Source organism: Notolepis coatsorum, assembly GCF_963971535.1.
Source record: "Notolepis coatsorum genome assembly, chromosome: 2".
Classification (NCBI taxonomy): Eukaryota; Metazoa; Chordata; class Actinopteri; order Aulopiformes; family Paralepididae; genus Notolepis; species Notolepis coatsorum.
The window spans coordinates 111,772,351-111,791,834 of NC_140166.1; positions in this window are offsets into that span (position 1 = coordinate 111,772,351).

Here is a 19,484-nt window from a genome sequence, read left to right on the forward strand (position 1 = left end):
TCCAGATCTATGGATACGTTTCTTTTTAAACCAAACAATGATAGCCAGACGGACAAGGTCACTGCAGCTGAGATAACAAGTGTCTATCACACAGTACAACACTCCCATTCATACAGGTCAGCCGACTGTGGTATGAAACTAGCTCCTGTCATTTTGCCAGACTCAGTTATTCTAATAAAAAAAATTACATTATCTATCTGTCCCACTTTGTCCCACTTTGTCCCACCAAAATCTTACTGTTGTCCCACTTTGTCCCACCAAAATCTTACTGTTGTCCCACTTTTGGACTTTTTGCATCTGGTCACCCTACACACAGCATGTAGGCGTTTATTTCTAGCGTGATTCATTAATTGTTCTGTTGTGACTGTTGGGTTGCAGTGAAAGGAACCATATATTTCAGTAAAGACTTTAATGTGAATCATTATCATCATCTATGGTTTAACAACTATCAACTTTATTATTTCAAGAGGTGCATGATTATTACATTGTTATTACATTGTGCCTATAATCTCACAATGTATATGTCTTTCCCCTTCAGATTCAGATTCAGATTACTTTATTCACCATATTGTTTGTACAAATGGAACGTGATTCGACATTTACAGTGCATGGTTTTTTTTTCACAAATAAGAACAACACAACAGTAAATAAATTATTATAAAGTGCAAAACAGGACAGAACAGTGAGACAACAATAATACACTAAAGTGCAGCGTATTATTTTCTGGAGTTATCCCACCAGTTATAATAATATATTATTATAACTGGTTATCTTGAAAGGTGCTTTTAAATAGTTATTTTAAGTATTTTTATTAGTAGTAGTAGTAGTAGTAGTAGTAGTAGTAGTAGTAGTAGTAGTAGTAGTAGTAGTAGTAGTAGTAGTAGTAGTAGTAGTAGTAGTAGTAGTAGTAGTAGTAATAATAATAATAACAATAATAACAATACAAATAAAAATATATAATAAATACATTTAAAAGCACCTTTCAAGGTACCCAAGGACACCGACGGAATATATATAATTATAATAATGATAATAAAATAAAATATTGGTATTTAAAACTTGTGCTTCAAGTGATGCACTAATGATAAATGGGTTGAGTACAACAGGTTAAGTATGTGTATAACAGAGTTGTACCGGCACAATAAAGTTATACCACAGGCAGTAGTTTGGCTTTGACAGGCTTCACTCTGTCATGATCAGGGGGACAGTAGCAATATTGATGTGCAGGTGAAGCCAGAGACATACTTTCAGTGGCACCCATCATACTGTGTTACACTACTGAGTGTTGGCAAAAACACTTAAACACCTCACTTATCAGCGGATCAGATTTGTATCAGCAATGGCTGCAGAGTCGGCGATATAGGTGTTAATTGGATCTGTAGAGATGAAATGTAAGAATTAACACGATTATCTTTATTAGACAGAGCATAATAAGACACACAGACAGCACAGAAAAGTGCAAATCAAACGTAATGTGATTATCACTCTGTGGACTGAGATACAGGCACTCTATCTATTGATTAAATGTTATCAAATGTACCGCGGCCAGACGGATGGTACTGGGGCGACACTTCCAGGACTGTCCAGACACACACGATACTTCCCGTGAAGGGATTGAATGTACGGTAAGCTCTGTGTGTGAGTGAGTGGTCACAACAATGAAGACAAATCACAAACCTGTCTGGGACACAGTGTGTGTCTCACAGTGTTGGGTAGTAGCGCTTTACAGTCATAATATAACTTTTCCCAGTAACGAGCACCCGGTTATTACAATTTACTATTTAGTCATTTAGCTGACGCTTTTATCCAAAGTGACTTACAGATTGTGTACAACATGTCAGCAGGAGGGGTACAACTCTGGCAGCTAAGGATCAGTGGCATTGTTTGTCAAATAGTGTTGAACTTGAGTGATTGATTGATTGATTGATTGATTGATTAATTGATTGATTGATTGATTGATTGATTGATTGATTGATTGATTGATTGAAAACTATAATTACAGATTGCAGAACGGGTACAATACAGTACAGCTCAATACTAACAACTGCTAAGAGGATAAAGACCAGAAAAAGACTTTCGTCTTGTTTACATAAGGGTCCTCCATTTTCAATTCATCAAGACATTTATGACATACAAGACATACAAATATACGGTACTGTGTAAGAAAGAGAGAACATCATAATGAAATAGAAATCCGAAGGGGAAGAAACTGTACATTAGAGGGGGTTGGGGAGTGGGGGGGGATTTTGACTTTTACAGGGGCCAGATTCGAATTGCAGCCACCCGTAGGTGCTCTTTGAGAGTGGTTTTGAAGGAGGGTAGGGATTCACATTCCTTTATGGCTGTGGGTAGGGCTTTCCACATTATTGTGGGATAATTGCGAAACGTGTTTAGTCCCTTGTTTGAGCCAAATCTGGGTTGAACGTGATTTGTGGAACTCCCTCTGGTGTATTTTGACAGGTACATGGGTATCTTTGTGGTGTAGTGTATCTTGTAGACCAGGCCCATTGCAAGTTGCTGTACTCTACTCTTGTCTACTCTAAGCCATCCTAGATTGTCAAAAGGGGCAGGGGTAAGGTGTGTTTTAGGAGTAAGGCCAAGCAGTAGTCTGACCAGTTTGTTTTGTGATGTTTGGAGCCTTGTTTTTAGGGCCTTTGAGGTGCTTTGGTACCATGAGGTGCAGGCATAGTCGTAGTACTCTTGAATGAGTGCTCCTGTTAGAGTCTTCAAGGTATTCTTATTTACCAGAGAGGAGATCCTGTACAAGAATCTTGTTCGTTGGTTGACTTTTTTGATTACATTGGTTGCCATTTTGTCACAGGAAAGATTTGCCTCTAGGATGGAACCCACAACCCAGGTATGTAATTTAATCTTTCCTTGCGACAATATTGTCACCCACTGTTACGTGTGGGGTGTGTCTGTACCCTGATCAGGTGTTCCCAGTGTGTGATGTGTTATGTCTAGTTGTAGTTCCCTGTTCTGGTTTTGTAGTCCTTATCGTTTTCCCTCCCAGGTGTATCCATTTTCAATCAACCCAGGTGTGTCTTGTCTCGTCATCCCCTCCTGTATAACTGTTCTGTTCTCCCCTGTGTGAGGTGCTGAGTCTGTGTTTTGTTTGTCATTATTTTATGTTACTCCTTGATTACAAAAACCATGGTAATTATTAATTAAATATCTTTTGTTGGTTACTTTGGCTACCATCTCCTCATTATCTTACATTGACAAGACAACGAGCACTCCTTCAGTCAATGGTAACGTAATACCCACTGTAACAGAGAAGCCGTTGGTCTTGCTGAGTTTGTTATTTGATCCGAAAAGAATGGACTTTGTTTTGCCCAGGTGTAATGATAGTTTGTTATCAGCGAGCCAGGTGCAGATTCTGCAGAGTTCAGAGCTGAGGGTTTTTTCAACCTACAACTTGTCCCTGTCAGAGACCAGCAGTACTGAGTCGTCCGCGAACAGGAACAGGTTGCAGTCACAAGCTGATGACATGTCATTTGCATAAATTAGGAACAGTAACGGTCCTAAAATGCTTCCTTGTGGAACACCGCAGCTCACTGGGAGGGGGGGGGGGGGGGGTAGTGTACCATTTACCTCCACCATCTGTTCTCTCCCCTCCAGGTAGGATTGCATCCAGCTCACTGATGTACTATCAAAACCAATTGCTTTTAGCTTGTCAATCAGAATGGAGTGATTGACAGTGTCGAATGTTACGATTATGCTTCTTCGGCATGGTGAACCCAGGTGGCAGATTAAATAACGATGATAGATGAGACAGAAGTCGACGTGGTGATGATAACAGTTTACTTTACAAGACAGGAACAATACACGACTGACAAACATAGGTAACATTTAACAATGAACCCGCAAGGGACTGCTGGCCCACAACACCTAATATACAGACACTGATAGACACAGAGGGTAATTAAACAGGACACAGGTGTGGTAGACAGAAACAACAGAACACAGAGCACACTGGGAAAACAATAACAATTAAACAACCAGACTAAAACATATTTACAAAACACAGACATGGGAACACAAGTCTAACAACGTGGAGACAACAACGACAACACAGACAATAAACATAATAAACATAACTGGCAGTAAATAATAATAAGCTGGTGTGTGAGCTGATGCCAGATCTGCATCAGCCCACCGGTTGGCAATGTTATGTTATGAGGGTTATTGATGGGGGGTTGTGAATGGGCGGAGGGTTGCCGGCTGGTCCCACAGGACCGGGGGAAGTGTTACAGTACCCCGCCCTCGAAGGTCGACTCCCAGGCGGCCCAGCAGGCCCCCCGGGAACGGGAAGGGTGGGGGGGACGGAAGCTGCATCAGCGAAGAGGTGTGGGGGGAGGAAGGGGGTTCGAGGGACGGGGCTCGCGGGAACTGGATCGGGAGGAGGGGGCTGACGAGGAAGACTGGAACAGGGAAGGATGGAGGGTAGGGGTAACGGCTCCAGAGTGGATCACAAGACAAGTGATATCCCCAGTTCCCAGTTCGAAAGGTAGGCGATACTGCCACCTGGTGAGATTCGATCGTCATTGCAATTCCAACGTAGGCAGATGAGCCAGGGAGCTCCGGCTGAGTGTATAGAACGCAGATCAAAGGAAAAATATCAAAGGATCAAAACCCGAATGTTCTCGGGTTTGGCGCAGAAAGTGTTAAGAAGCCTTCAGAAAAAATATATAACGGGCGGCGGGGTGGCGCAGCGGACATTGCGCTCGTCACCAACGCAAGAGACACCGGGTTCGAATCCGGCTGTCGGCGTTGCCTCCGGCTTGGGCCGGCCATCATACTAACTCAATTGGCAGAGTTAGCGGGTGGAAGTCGATGGGTGGTAATCTGGACGTTGTGGACAGCGACTCCTACAGGTCGGTTGGGGGACGCCTGCACAGCAGAGACAGGAAATGGCGGGGGTAGTGTGAGCCTCCCACACGTTACACCTCGCCAATGAGAGTCCGCGCTGGCAGGTGAAAAGATGTGACAGGTTGCCTCCTTGTGTATCGGAGGGGACACGTGATGCAAGGCTTCTATCCTCCCTACAACCGGCCAGTGGGGGGCATATGCAAGCAACGTTCAAGACAGGGGAGGGGAGAATTGGCATAGCGAAAATTGGGATGGGAGAAAAATAGAAAAAGTGGATAAAAATAAATAAATTAAATAAATAAATAACGCACATCCTCTGTTCCTTGGTGCTGAGCCAAACTGTAAAAACAGTAGTACATGAAGAAAGCGGGGCTCGCAACTCACTTTTGATGCTCCAAGGTGTTTAATTGTGACAAAATAGCAGATACAAGGTTTCGACCCTTCTAGTCTTTTTCAAGTATGAACACAATACAGGAAATTGCATCTTTTCATACTTGAAAAAGACCGGAAGGGTCGAAACATTGTATCTGCTGTTTTTGTCACAATTAAACGCCTTGGAGCATCAAAAGTGAGTTGCAAGCCCCGCTTTGTTCGTGTACTACTGCCTTTAAGAAGGATGACATTTGGCGGCTAGGTGGTGTAGTGGGCAAGGCACTCGCCACCAGTGTGGAGACGCTAGGATTCGCGTGTTCGAATCCAGCTCTCCACATTGTTTTCAGTTTAGCTGGTCGTCCGCAGTAATACACATTGGCCGTATTACGGGGAGGGAAAACTGAAGGGTGGGGATCGAACGTTGTGAACAAGCGACTCCTACAAGTTGGTTGGTGCGCCTGCGCAGTAGAATCAGGAAGTGTCGGGGGCAGCGTGAGCCTCCCACGCGTTACTCCTCGACACTGAGAGATCGAGCTGCGCAGGTGAAAAGATGCGACTGCTGTTACCTCAAGTACCGGAGGGGACTTGTGCTATGTATGACTTAGTCCACATTGCAGCCGGCTTGTGGGAGGCAAGAAACAGCGTTCGTGACAGGGGAGGGTTGAATTGGATGATACGAAATTGGGATGGGAGAAAATATAGAAAAATGGGAGAAAAAGTGGATCAAAAAAAAAAAATAAGGATGACATTTCTCACTCTCCTCATCCCCATTGGGGAGCTGGTGCTAACCCCTCCCCCACCCCCCAATAAACATACATAAGTAACTAAATTAACGATGAACCAGACAAACTGCTCTGTTCAGTGAACAGAGCCAAAAGAAGACTGGTTCTGTCCATCGCTAGACTGAGTCCAGGAGCGGCGCCTGATCATCTCGTGGTTAATGTGTCTGAACTACACAGCATCATCACAGCTGGAGACGCTGTTAAAAGTATTTCCTACTGTACTCATGTGACGAACATACCGAAACACTGTGCCAAGATAAGATAAGTTACATTAATTTATTTAAGATACGTTAAGATGAGATAAGATAAGATAAGATCAAGTTAAGATATGATACATTAAGTTCAGTTATAAGATAAGATCAAATAGGTTAAGATAAGATAATATCATATAAGTTAAGATATGATACATTAACTTCAGTTATAAGATAAGATCAAATTGGTTAAGATAAGATCAAATATAAGGGCGGTCGGGTGGCATAGCGGAGATTGCGCTCGTCACCAATGCAAGAGGCTGCGGTCTCAACTCCCGGAGTCAGCATTGCCCTGCGGCTTGGGCCGGTCGTCATACTAACTCGTTTGGCTGAGTTAGGGGGAGGGAAGTCGTGGATGGTAATCTGGCGTTGTGGACAGCGACGCCTACAGGTCAGGTCTGGGCGCCTGCTCAGCAAAAGGCAGGAAATGGTGAAGGCAGCATGACCTCCCACGCGTTACGCTTCACCAATGAGAGTCCTCGCTGCCAGGTGAAAAAAGAGCCACTGGCTGTCTCCACATGTGTCGGAGGAAGCGTGTGGTAGACTTCAGGGTTCCCTTGTACCGACCAGTAGGAGGAACATTCGCACAACAACCAGGTAGGGGGGAATTGGCATAACGACTAAATTGGGATGGGGAGAAAAAATAGAAAAAAAATCTGGTGGAAAAAAATAATAATAATAAAAATAAAAAAGATAAGATCAAATACGTTAAGATAAGATAAGATAAAACAAGATACATTCAGTTAAGAAAATATAAGATAAGTTAAGATAAGATCAAATAGACTTCCGGTTTGACCGCGGAAGAACATGGCTGCTTAACTCGCGAGCTCCCCGACAGCAAAATGATTTAGCCCCGGGAAACATTTATTAACAACACCAGGGTATATATTTAATAGGGATGACAGAAGGGGCTATCACGAGACGTAGGGCGACCACGATTACAACTGAAAAGGACGACGGAATGGCAGAGAATGACGAAGTAACGGGAGGAAAAGATGGCGACGATGACTGTGAACAAGAAGCCACGCTGTTGAACATATACAACGAGCTCAAAGACTTCAGAAAAGACAATGAGCGTCAGTTTCGGGAGATAAGGAATGACATGAACAAAATGAACGACAGGCTCGGTGAAACGGAGGGGAGAATCGGAGAAAATGAAAATGTGCTTGATGCGGCGACGGTTTTAATAAAAAAAACTGATACAGAGGCAGGCCGACATGGAGGCTAAACTGCTCGACCAAGAGGGCAGAACGAGGAGAGAGAACCTGCGGGTGTATGGTATCCCAGAGGAGAAAGAGGGAAAAGACATGCATGGATTTCTAGACGGCTTGTTTAAGGACGCACTCGGACTGCCTCATGACATGGACCTTCGTATCGAACGAGCACACCGGGCACTGGCCCCAAGGCCTAACAACCCACAGCTGAAGCCACGGTCAATCGTGGTTAAGTTTGGGAGTTACAAAATGAAGGAAGAGATAATACGCCGAACATGGCAGAAGAAGAACGTCTCATGTGGCAACGATCGCTTCTATGTCGACCATGACTTCCCCACTGAAATACTGAAGAAGCGAGGAGAATATGCCGAGGCCAAGAGAATAATGAAGGAGAAGAATCTCAAGTTCCAGACACCGTATCCAGCGAAGATGAGGGTATTCTACGAGGATGGCACCCGCCTGTACCAGAGCGCGGCGGAGGCGACAGCGGATATGGCAAAACGTGGATTCAAGATCACCGTGGTGAACCCGACTACCGACCCGGACCGAGAGGAGATAATGCGGCTGTCTACCTGGCAGACAGTGGGAAGAAAACGGGGACCGGGGGACGACATGCAGGCGACGGGGACTGAGCGCCCCACACAGCAGGGCAATGGTCATCACGGATACCGGGAGAAACTACAGGGATTCAGACGGGGACAGTCGGAGGCGGACAATTGAGATAAAGTTCATGAAGCGCATGGATACAGATAAGTCACGGGGGCATCATCATAGAATAAATAACATCACAAAATGCCAATATGTATATAAAAGAAAAGACAAAAAAAAAAAAAAGGGATTGAAAAAAAAAGAAATATAAAAAAAAAAAGATGTGTAATGAGAATAGAGGGCAATAGATAGGAGAATATGATAAAACTGTGGGAGGGGAAATATCCCGGATGGATACAGGAAAAGTATAACGAAATGAACCACAGGCCATTATGGCTATGTCATAGAAGTTACAATATACCAATATATATCTGAGAGATATACAAATGTTAATTGTTGGAAACGTTACCGTTTTGTCAAGTTCAGTTGAATTGATCGCACTGTATATAGATTACAGTGTGAGCCATATGTTACATCAGGGTATACAAGATAGTAGGGGCACAGTTTTGGGCAACCTGCCTTGTGCCATATGCACTCCTCTGTTAGTCGAGGGGGACCAAGGTGCATGGAAAAAGGCAAATCCTGGAAATTGAATATGATGACGTGGAAATAGATGTTTGGAATGTTGGAGAGATTTGTGCAAAAAATTAAAATATAAAAAAAAAAGATAAGATCAAATAAGTTAAGATAAAATACATTAAGATAAGATAAAATAAGATATGATGAGGTAAGTTATGCTACAGAGACTATGGAGAAGCAATGAAGACGTTGTCCGCTTAAAGGCCCACTTGCATGTTGTATTTTTGTTCAATAAACAATGTGGACTATAGGCCAACAGTGACTTTCATTAAGAGGGGGAAAAAATGGGTGGTTAGGTGGCGTAGCGGAGATTGCGTTCGTCACCAACCCCGGAGCTGTGAGCTGGATTCGCCTGTTCGAATCCAGCTCACAGCTCCGGGGTTGTCACCAGCTTGGCTGGCCGTTCACACTAATACAATTGGTTGTATTAGAGGGTGGGAGAAGCTGGCGGGGTGGGTCCGGGTCGTTGTAAACAGCGACTCCTACAGTTCGGTCGGGGCGCCTGCTAAGCGCGGATAGGACCTGAGTGGGATAGTGTGATCCTTCCACACGCTACGCCCTCTCAGGGAGGATCCGCGCTGCCAGGTGAAAAGAAGCGGTTGATTGGCTGGACGTGTGTCGGAGGAAGCACGTGATAGCCTCCACTCTCCCAGATGATCTGACTGTGGGGGGTAAGTGCGCAGCGACCAGGAAGGGGATTGGGAATTGGCATATGACTAACATTGGGATGGGAGAAAATCGGAGGAAAATGGAGGGGGAAAAAGATCAATACAAAAAAAAAAAAGAGGGGGAAAAAATTATCGAAATTGACCCAGTTTTAGCGTTTTTATCAAACATTTTGTCCGCCCAACCACAATCACCACGCACGTGCATATTTTAATCCATGTTTTATAGCGTGCGTGTGTCATCGAAATGGTGACGTCACACAAGGTATCAGGGCAGCAGGGGGCGGTGAGACTCACAGGCAGGTAGTGGCAGGAAGCAAGGAGCCTTCTTGCTACTACTAGCCGAGGAATCTGTGGCTAGTATCTGTTTCACCTAACACTAGTGCTCCGTGATCATAGCCATTTATCTCTAAAGCTAACCACTATTTGTAAAAGCCACAACCACGTTATCATATTTGTAAATACTAATGTAAATCATTGTGTCGTTGTACATATTGTGTATATAACGTTAGTAGCTAAGTTAGCTAGCTTGCAAGCCGGCATTCTCGAAACTCCTAACTCCTGTATACCTTTGTCCTCACAAACAAAGTATTCTGCCAGGGAACTTATGGACACGACAGTAGTAGTAGTTATAAGTAGGGGTGGGAATCACCAGTTTCATCACGATACGATACGATATTGATTCTTTGGACAACGATACGATATTTGCCGATATCACAAAGTCTGCCACGATACGATATGATTCGGTTCGATTCAGGTGCCTGCGATCGATATGAGACGATATTATGTGGCCATTTAACACAATCAGTCACATTTAGATCAACTAAAAAAAGGCTACGGAAATATCAATTGACGTTTTGTTTTTTGAGCTCTTCCAGACATTTAAATGAAAAACAATCTATTGTTTTTAATACAAATAGACCTCCTGTTCACTGTAAAGTGCCACGTTTTTATATATTGAGCTTTAAGTAAAATGTTTTGGAACTCACAACATGCAAGCTAAAACCCCTTCCTCTCCCAAACCGTTACTACAATTGTTTTATGTTGCATGATGATCATATCAACATTATCTGTCCATCCTCAGTAAATAATATCAATAGAAATAATACTCCTGACTTCATCTGGTATTTTCAAACGCACACGCGCATGCACACACACACAGAATGCCCCTCCCCCAGTCCCCACACACACACAGACAGAATGCCCCCGCCCCTCCTCCTCCTTCCCCTCTCCTCTCTCCGTTTCTCTCTCTCTTAGCTTAGCTTAAGCAGCTAATGTAACGTTAATTTAGGTCTGGCCACGCGACGTGGGCATAAAAGAATGGTGACGATGCAAAGCATGTTAGATACATTTGACCCATTGCGGGGGGAAAACTGCACAGGCTTATATCGGGTCACAAAATAGAGGCTCCCTAGCGCTGCTCTGCTGAACAGAGCTACACGGAGTTAGTGGGCGCGGGGCGGATATGACGTCGCCGTCGCCGGATTTTCAAAATAAGAGTATCGCAATATGAATCGATCTTTTTACGTTGCATTTGATTATTGATAATAGATCGATATATCGATCTGGATCGATGTATCGTCCCACCCCTAGTTATAAGGTGTTTGAGCTTGTAACGTTAACTTTAGTTAGCTATCGTGGTAGCCCGTTTCGTGACTGTGATGCACCGAGTGCATCACAGTCATGAAAGGGGCTTCTATCGTATCAACATGCCATGCCGTGTAGCTTGCTAGCCGGCATGATGCGTGTGCCGTGCTTTGCCCCACAGGTCTGAAAAGAGGACCTGCACATTTTACTCACCCCCGAAACTCTTCTACATGCCCCGATTTAAAATGGTTCACGACAGTAGACATAATGCTAACGTTAGCGGGGTAACGTTAACGTTAGCTAGCTAGCTTGGTACTATGACCCGTGACGGGGAAAAGGCAACAGCCTAACAGACCAATAGCGCTGCTGTACTGAACAACAGGCTGTCTAGTGGTAAATGTAGTTCTTTTTTTACGACATCAAAAAACCTTATAACCTTTGTTTCAACCAAAAATGCAGTGGTAGCTGGTCCATCAAAGTCTCTCCGATGATTAAACCCATTTTCGTCTTGTAAGGCGTCCATTTGGATCAAGGAAATGGCTTTCTGCACTCGTCAAACTCCATTGTAGTGGATGAGAAGTAGGGGAAAGTTACCTTCAGTGGCGTCACGGCACTGATAGCGTTTGATAAGCTTTTTGATTGGCTCCATACATGTTATTCGTGCGTGGAAATTTTTAACCCTTTCTGAGTGGAATTTCCGGCGTCAAATGGAAAAAAATAAATAATGAAATTAGATACCAATGATGTAAACTACCCATAATTGAAGAGTAGGGTTTAACCTGCAAGTGGGCCTTTAAAAGTGAATAGTTCTTCATTTAGAACCTCAGATGGGATTCCTGTGATCTACGCTACAACAGTAAATATTTTGTGAAACATGAAACCAGAGAACCAACATTCAAACCTGTGACGTCGTTGAGACCTAAAATCTGGAGCTACAGTACTCCATACACAATCAGTGGGTTCACATGCACATTATTACAATTAGGACCGTCAATATTAATACATGATTAGTTTGTATTCATTTGAAAACCATTACCCTTGTTGACCCCAACCACCCTCCACATCCAGCTGCGGTGACTGGTGTGTTTACGTTCCTGGATCACTCTGACATACAAACCAGGAGAATAATACGTGACCAGACATCACCTGAATGTCTTTCATTATATACAGTTTCCAAACACATGTATAAAGATATTACTACATAAGAGAACACATATAAAGATATGACTACATCACAGAACGCATATATAAAGATATTACTACATCAGAGAACACATAATAAAGATATTACTACATCACAGATCACATATATAAAGATATGACTACATCAGAGAACACATATATAAAGATATTACTACATCAGAGAACACATAATAAAGATATTACTACATCAGAGAACACATAATAAAGATATTACTACATCAGAGAACACATATATAAAGATATTACTACATCAGAGAACACATAATAAAGATATTACTACATCAGAGAACACATAATAAAGATATTACTACATCAGATAACACATAATAAAGATATTACTACATCAGATAACACATAATAACGATATTACTACATCAGAGAACACATGTATACAGATATTACTACATCAGAGAACACATGTATAAATATATTGTTACATGAGAGAACAAATGTACAAATATATTGTTACATCAGAGAACAAATGTTTTCACAAAATGCATCACTGAAGACTCCTGTAACTGTAGTACTTATGACTACTTTCCTTAACCATGTATTCCATGCATGTATGTACTGTATCAACCCAGGCACTACAGAAACATTTTGCTACATCATTCTTTAGCTACGTTAATTGTGATTAATGAAGCCTACAGTGTGATTAATGCATTAAATTGAATCAATTCACAGCCTTAATCATGATTATTTGGGAAGCTCAGGTTTGGCCAGCTTGTGAAAGGTGGCTGTCTCAGCCAGAGTCCAGCCAGGTTTGGCCAGCTTGTGAAAGGTGGCTGTCTCAGCCAGAGTCCAGCCAGGTTTGGCCAGCTTGTGAAAGGTGGCTGTCTCAGCCAGAGTCCAGCCAGGTTTGGCCAGCTTGTGAAAGGTGGCTGTCTCAGCCAGAGTCCAGCCAGGTTTGGCCAGCTTGTGAAAGGTGGCTGTCTCAGCCAGAGTCCAGCCAGGTTTGGCCAGCTTGTGAAAGGTGGCTGTCTCAGCCAGAGTCCAGCCAGGTTTGGCCAGCTTGTGAAAGGTGGCTGTCTCAGCCAGAGTCCAGCCAGGTTTGGCCAGCTTGTGAAAGGTGGCTGTCTCAGCCAGGATCCAGCCAAGTTTGGCCAGCTTGTGAAAGGTGGCTGTCTCAGCCAGAGTCCAGCCAGGTTTGGCCAGGTTCTAAAGACAATGGAGACGCTCACTGCGGGCCACAGCACAGCTAAACCCTGGCTAGTGGAGACAATGCATATCTGATTGAAGAATATTCTAACCATAGCCTTTGTTGTCATCTCCCCACCTACACCATGCTGGACCCAGCTGTTGTGAATTGGGGGTCCCTGGGGCCAGATTCTATCAGATGGGGGTCTTCAGCCTAATGTGTATCAGTGTGGTTGTTCTTCACATGAAAGAGGCTGAGAACCACTGATCACACTGTAGCCCATAATAACCACCCACACACTGAACCAGGCTGTTGCTGTGATAGGTCACCGATTCAAATGTGCAACATTCAGAATCTGAAACGATGCTCTTCAAAGCACATTAAATGTAAAGGAATTTGACTGGGGGGCGACTGAGGCAGAGACCTACAGTACTACGGTATATAACCGTAATGAGTACCACAGTCCACAGTAGGAGGGATACTGCAGGGTCAGGGCACAATAACGCCATGGTAGCCATTTACAATGTCTGAGAATCAATGTTTGATTTATTTTTTCTTTATTTCTTTATTTCTTCACAGATTTAACATTACATAACAAGCAGCTTTGCTTTAGTTTCAATAACACTAATTTGGACTTGACAGTGAATGAATGAATGAATGAATGAATGAATGAATGAATGAATGAATGAATGAATGAATGAATGAATGAATGAATGAATGAATGAATGAATGAATGAATTAATTAATTAATTAATTAATTAATTAATTAAAACTTTATTTAACAGGTTGCAGAATGGGTACAATACAGTACGGCTCAATACACATAATTGTTAAGGGGATGCAAACCAGAGAAAGACTTTTGTCTTGTTTACATCAGGGTCCCCCATTTTCAATTCACAGTGACACAAAGGATGTGGTGTGTACCTACTAGAACTAGAGAATCAAGAATCAAGAAGCAAGAGGTTTATTTGTCACATACATACCAGGGCATGCGGGTGGTCTTGCCCGCATTGATTGTGCAAAATACAATAATAAAATAGAATAAAATAGGCATCGAAAAAATAAAATAGATAAGACACAAGATATGCATGGTAAAAAAAAAGACATGCTATGTAGGTTCTTACACTACTATGCAATATACAATTTACAATGTTAACTCGTATATAAACTATACAGTACCTCCTTCTTTTAAAGTGTTTCTAGTTCAGTGTTCAGTGTTCTGATGGCCTGGGGGAAGAAGCCGAGTCGGAGTCTCTCTGTTCTTGTAGCGTGTGACCGTAGGCGCTTGCCTGACCGCAGCAGCTTGAACAGGCTATCGTTGTGGTGGTGAGGGTCTTTCATAATTCTGCAGGCTCTGGATTTGCACCTCCTGTTATATAAGTCCTGCAGGGGTGGTAGTGCAATACCCGTAGTACGCTCAGCTGAGCGCACCACTCTCTGGAGTGCCTTCCTGTCCTGTGCCGTGCTGTTTCCAAACCAGGCACTACAAGCTGAGTGAAGAGATATGACCGTTGTGTGAATGTGCGAGTGAACGGGTGTGAGGCATAAGTTGTAAAGCGCTTTGGAGAAAGGCACTATATAAATGCAGTCCATTTACTATTTAGCTACTGTACACACATAGCGCTACATTTACAATGAGCATCGAGCTCCAGACACTTTACCCCCAGGCCTAGCTGCCTCACAATGCCTCACAAAGTGTCTGGTTTGTTAGCATCAAATAATTACACCAGGATAGCTTAGCTTAGCAAAGAGCTACTCAGACATTGTCACTGTTGGGATTTCGCACACACCCATTTATTATCAAAACATACTGTGCCATACAATACCTGGTCATACAGCTCGATATACTCTCAACATACATGTAGATCGACTTGTAGATTTACAGACACAAGCCAAATCGTTACTAGAGAAGCCAAGTTAATGTTGTGCCGGACAGCAGGTAGACAGGAAGTATAGTAGGCACATTTGTGACGGTTACAATGTGCATTATGCATATTGTGTCTAATTACCAATAATCTCTTTTACTGTAAACCGGATTCTGACAGAAAATAGACATGAAAGTCAAATCAATAGACATGAAAGTCAAATCAATCGCAGGACGTTGCACTATTCTCCAATGGGGAAAGAATGACATGGAAATCAACAGCATACGTATGGTACGGTAGCACTTGACGCAGTGGCGGCTGGTCCATAGAGGGCGCTAGCCCCCCCCCCCCCCCCCCCCCCCCCCCTGATGGAAAGTGGTTTGGGATTTTTCTATAATACTAGATTTCGACTGCTAAAAATATAATAAACATAATAATTACAAATTTTAAATATGTTTGTGTTTAAAATGCACAATAACGTGTAATATATACAATATAAATCATTGTTTGTGCTTCCTGTTCATCCCCTCTCTCTTCTGGGGCGCTAAAAACATCACCCCAGTCAGTGTGCAGCACAGCAAAATAAATGCATCTAGCAACGTAAATTTAGCCAATCAGCGTGTTCAAATATGATGCCTAAAGGGTGATTAATTTAGCGCCCCAAGCACGTGACGTGATGACGACAATGATGGACACAATGAATGAAATGAAAATGAATGCAGCAATCAAATGTTGAAATGTATAAAAAAATAAATGCTATATAATCCATGGGATATAACAATATTACAATACTATCAAAATGTGCACTGTATAAAATGTGGACGTTCACAGAACTTCACACTAATAAAACGAATTGTCTATTGGCATTTGTGTGACATCACGTCCAGATCCACGTCAACCAGGAAATAACTAGCGCTAATAGTTGTTGTCGTCGAAAATTTATAATAATCACTAGATACATCAGTGCTGGTGGATCTAACTAAATGGATTCATGGAGATACATTTATGGAAAGTTCATGTCCGGACCACAAAGCTTCTGGAAGGGTTAGCACGACACGCGATGGCTCTTACAATTCGTACGGCGATGTTCTACCGGCAGCAAAAAAAGTGAGTCTCAGCTCTGCGTTATGATATTATGATATGAAAATGTAATTGTAGTGCTGTCAGACCCGGATACGGGTTTTTTACATGTGCTTAGTTTACATGTTAAAATCACAACGATTTTCTTCATGCCCCCACACCCCACATCAGTTTGCAGGTCTGGTTATATACTGTAATTACTGAAACTAAGTGAATATGGCACAGCCCCACCTCGAAAAATGTTCACCAGCCGCCACTGGCTCAACGAGTTCTCACGCAAATAAAGACGTCCACTTGGGATCAACGTAGCGGCTCATAACGTCCACCGTTTAGCCCCGACGGGCTTTGGGTACGCGCCACAGCTCTGCGCTTACAGTCAGTCAGACACTAGCATTGTATATAGAGAACATAGATTGGTTTAATTGAATTTCCAGTGTCCTCCAGTTTGACTCACCAGAGTAGAGCTAATTCCCTTATCCCTCTGCTGGGAGAGAGGCTGTGGGCCTGCTGTTCCCTGCCTGGATCTGCCACAATCAATTACACAAGCCTTGTTAAATACTGCTGCCATTTCCTGCCTCCACTCACCCAGCACTGATAGCCAACAAAGTTAAAAAGAACCAAACAACAGCCGTGGAGATAAATAACCCTGATCATTGTTCAGTGACGGGGCAATTTGGTGTCTCAAGATGGCTTAAGCTGGCTGAAGTAATGCCAGGAGTGCTGGCCGTGTGGTGGTTGATGGGGGGGTCTGCTGATTATGGGATGGCTGGGCGGGTGCATTCCCTCACAGTAACCAGCAAGCTGCCATAGCAGTGGGGAGGCTCCTTTCATCCTGTCCGTTCACCCACGGCCCGTTCTGGCCCCAGACTAACACTGTCAAACACACGTGAGAGAGAGCATGCATACACACACACACACATGCACGCACATACACACACATATGCAGGCACACACACACACGCACGCACATACACGCACATACACACACATACACGCATGCAGGCAGGCACGTGCACACAGACTCATACATGAGCATACAATCACACACACACACACACACATACAGTAACATGGGCATGTACATGTGTAACGGTTGTGACAACGTCACCTCAAACTTCGATGCCCCGAGTGGGAGTCGAACCCCGGTCTCCGACACCGCAGGCAGCAACACAGACCGCTATACCAAGAGGTGAATCCACTTCTAAGTACTGGGTCTATGCGTCTTTTGAGGATGTGAGAATGAGTTTAACCCATAGCACCGCTACTCACCCCAGCCCTTCTTGACTGCGCTTCACGATACCATCCGTTACACATGTACAAGCACACACAACCACACATATACATGGGCATGTACATGTACAAGCACACACACACATGGGCATGTACATATACAAGCACACACACACACACACACACACACATACAGTAACATGGGCATGTACATGTACAAGCACACACAACCACACATATACATGGTCATGTACATGTACAAGCACACACACACATGGGCATGTACATATACAAGCACACACACACACATACACACACACATGGGTATGTATTAGCACACACACACACACACACATATATACCTGGGCATGTACAAGCACACACAGATGGTAAGTAAAAACCAAGGCACATCATGCCACCTAATGTCTTATTTGATTTATACCTTTTCATACAGTGAGAAGAGTGCATTGATTTGCTTGTGATGTCATTATTTAAATACATTTTAATATTAAAATGTTCTCTCATTATGAATCATATATTTCTAATGTAATGCATTTAATGAATTAGTTTCCATTGAACATAAAGAACACAGTGGATTCCTGAGCTGCCGATACACTCTATATATATATATTAGGGCTGTCAGTTTATCGCGTTAATTAGATTAATTAATTACACAGCAAATTATCGCGTTATGAAAATTCACTCAAAATTAATTACAAAAAAAAAAAAAAACGTTTTTTATATATAATTTCTTTTTGTATCTCATTCATTCCATAAGAATGTAGAATACACATTTACATACTTTTTTTTTTAATATGGTCCATTTGCATGTTCTTGGTATCTGATTCTAGGGACATCTATGAATCTCAGGGAATGTATTCCCAGTGTCAGAAATACTGTGGGCTAGATCCACAAAGAATGGATTGCACGGTGCAAGTTGCACCCTTACTTACAATTCATTATGAATTGAAAATGGGGGACCCTGATGTAAACAAGACGAAAGTCTTTCTCTGGTCTGCATCCCCTTCACAATTGTGTGTATTGAGCCGTACTGTATTGTACCCATTCTGAAATCTGTTAATAACATTTTCATTAAATCAATCAATTTTGTTGACCAGACCTGAAAAATCGAAGCAAATTAATAGAGGAAGATGATTAAACAGAAGGTTTTGTAGATACAGTACTGAATTCTGCCATCCGGACACATGCAATTTGAAATATGATTATAGAATATAGAATATCAGGCATAAAATGGTTATGCGATTAAAATGCGATTAATTAGATTAATTTATTACAAATCCTGTAATTAATTAGAGACATTTTTTTAATCGCCTGACAGCACTAATATATATATATATATATATATATATATAGTTGTATGGGTTACAGTATATGCAGGTATATTCAGAGAGATATGGATATATATATATATATAATATATCTGCATATACTGTAACCCATACAACTCTGCATGATAGCATGTACAAATATATATAAATATATATATATATATATATTAGTGCTGTCAATCGATTAAAATATTTAATCTGATTAATCGCATGATTGTCCATAGTTAACTCGGGATTAAACGCAAATTAATCGCTTTTTTATTTTTTTATCTACCTTAAACAGATCTTTTTCAAGTTCCATGTTTTAATACTCTTATCAACATGAGAGTCAACAAACAAAGAAATAAACAAATGCTTGCTTTATGCAGCCATTTAACACAAAAGGATGACCCTCATGCATTGCAACTTTGCATCAAATTCAAAACAGAGTGATGCACAAAATAACTTAAAAGAAAATAATAATTTAAAACAATGAATAAAGTGTGCCTGAAATAATATGGGGAAGTAAACATTAGGAACTTGTTACATTCACCCACACAAGGGCTGAGGACTCACCCCCCCCCCCCTTTCTCTCTCTCTCACTCTCTCTCTCTCTCTCTCTATCTCTCACACACACGCACACACGCACACACACACACACACACACACA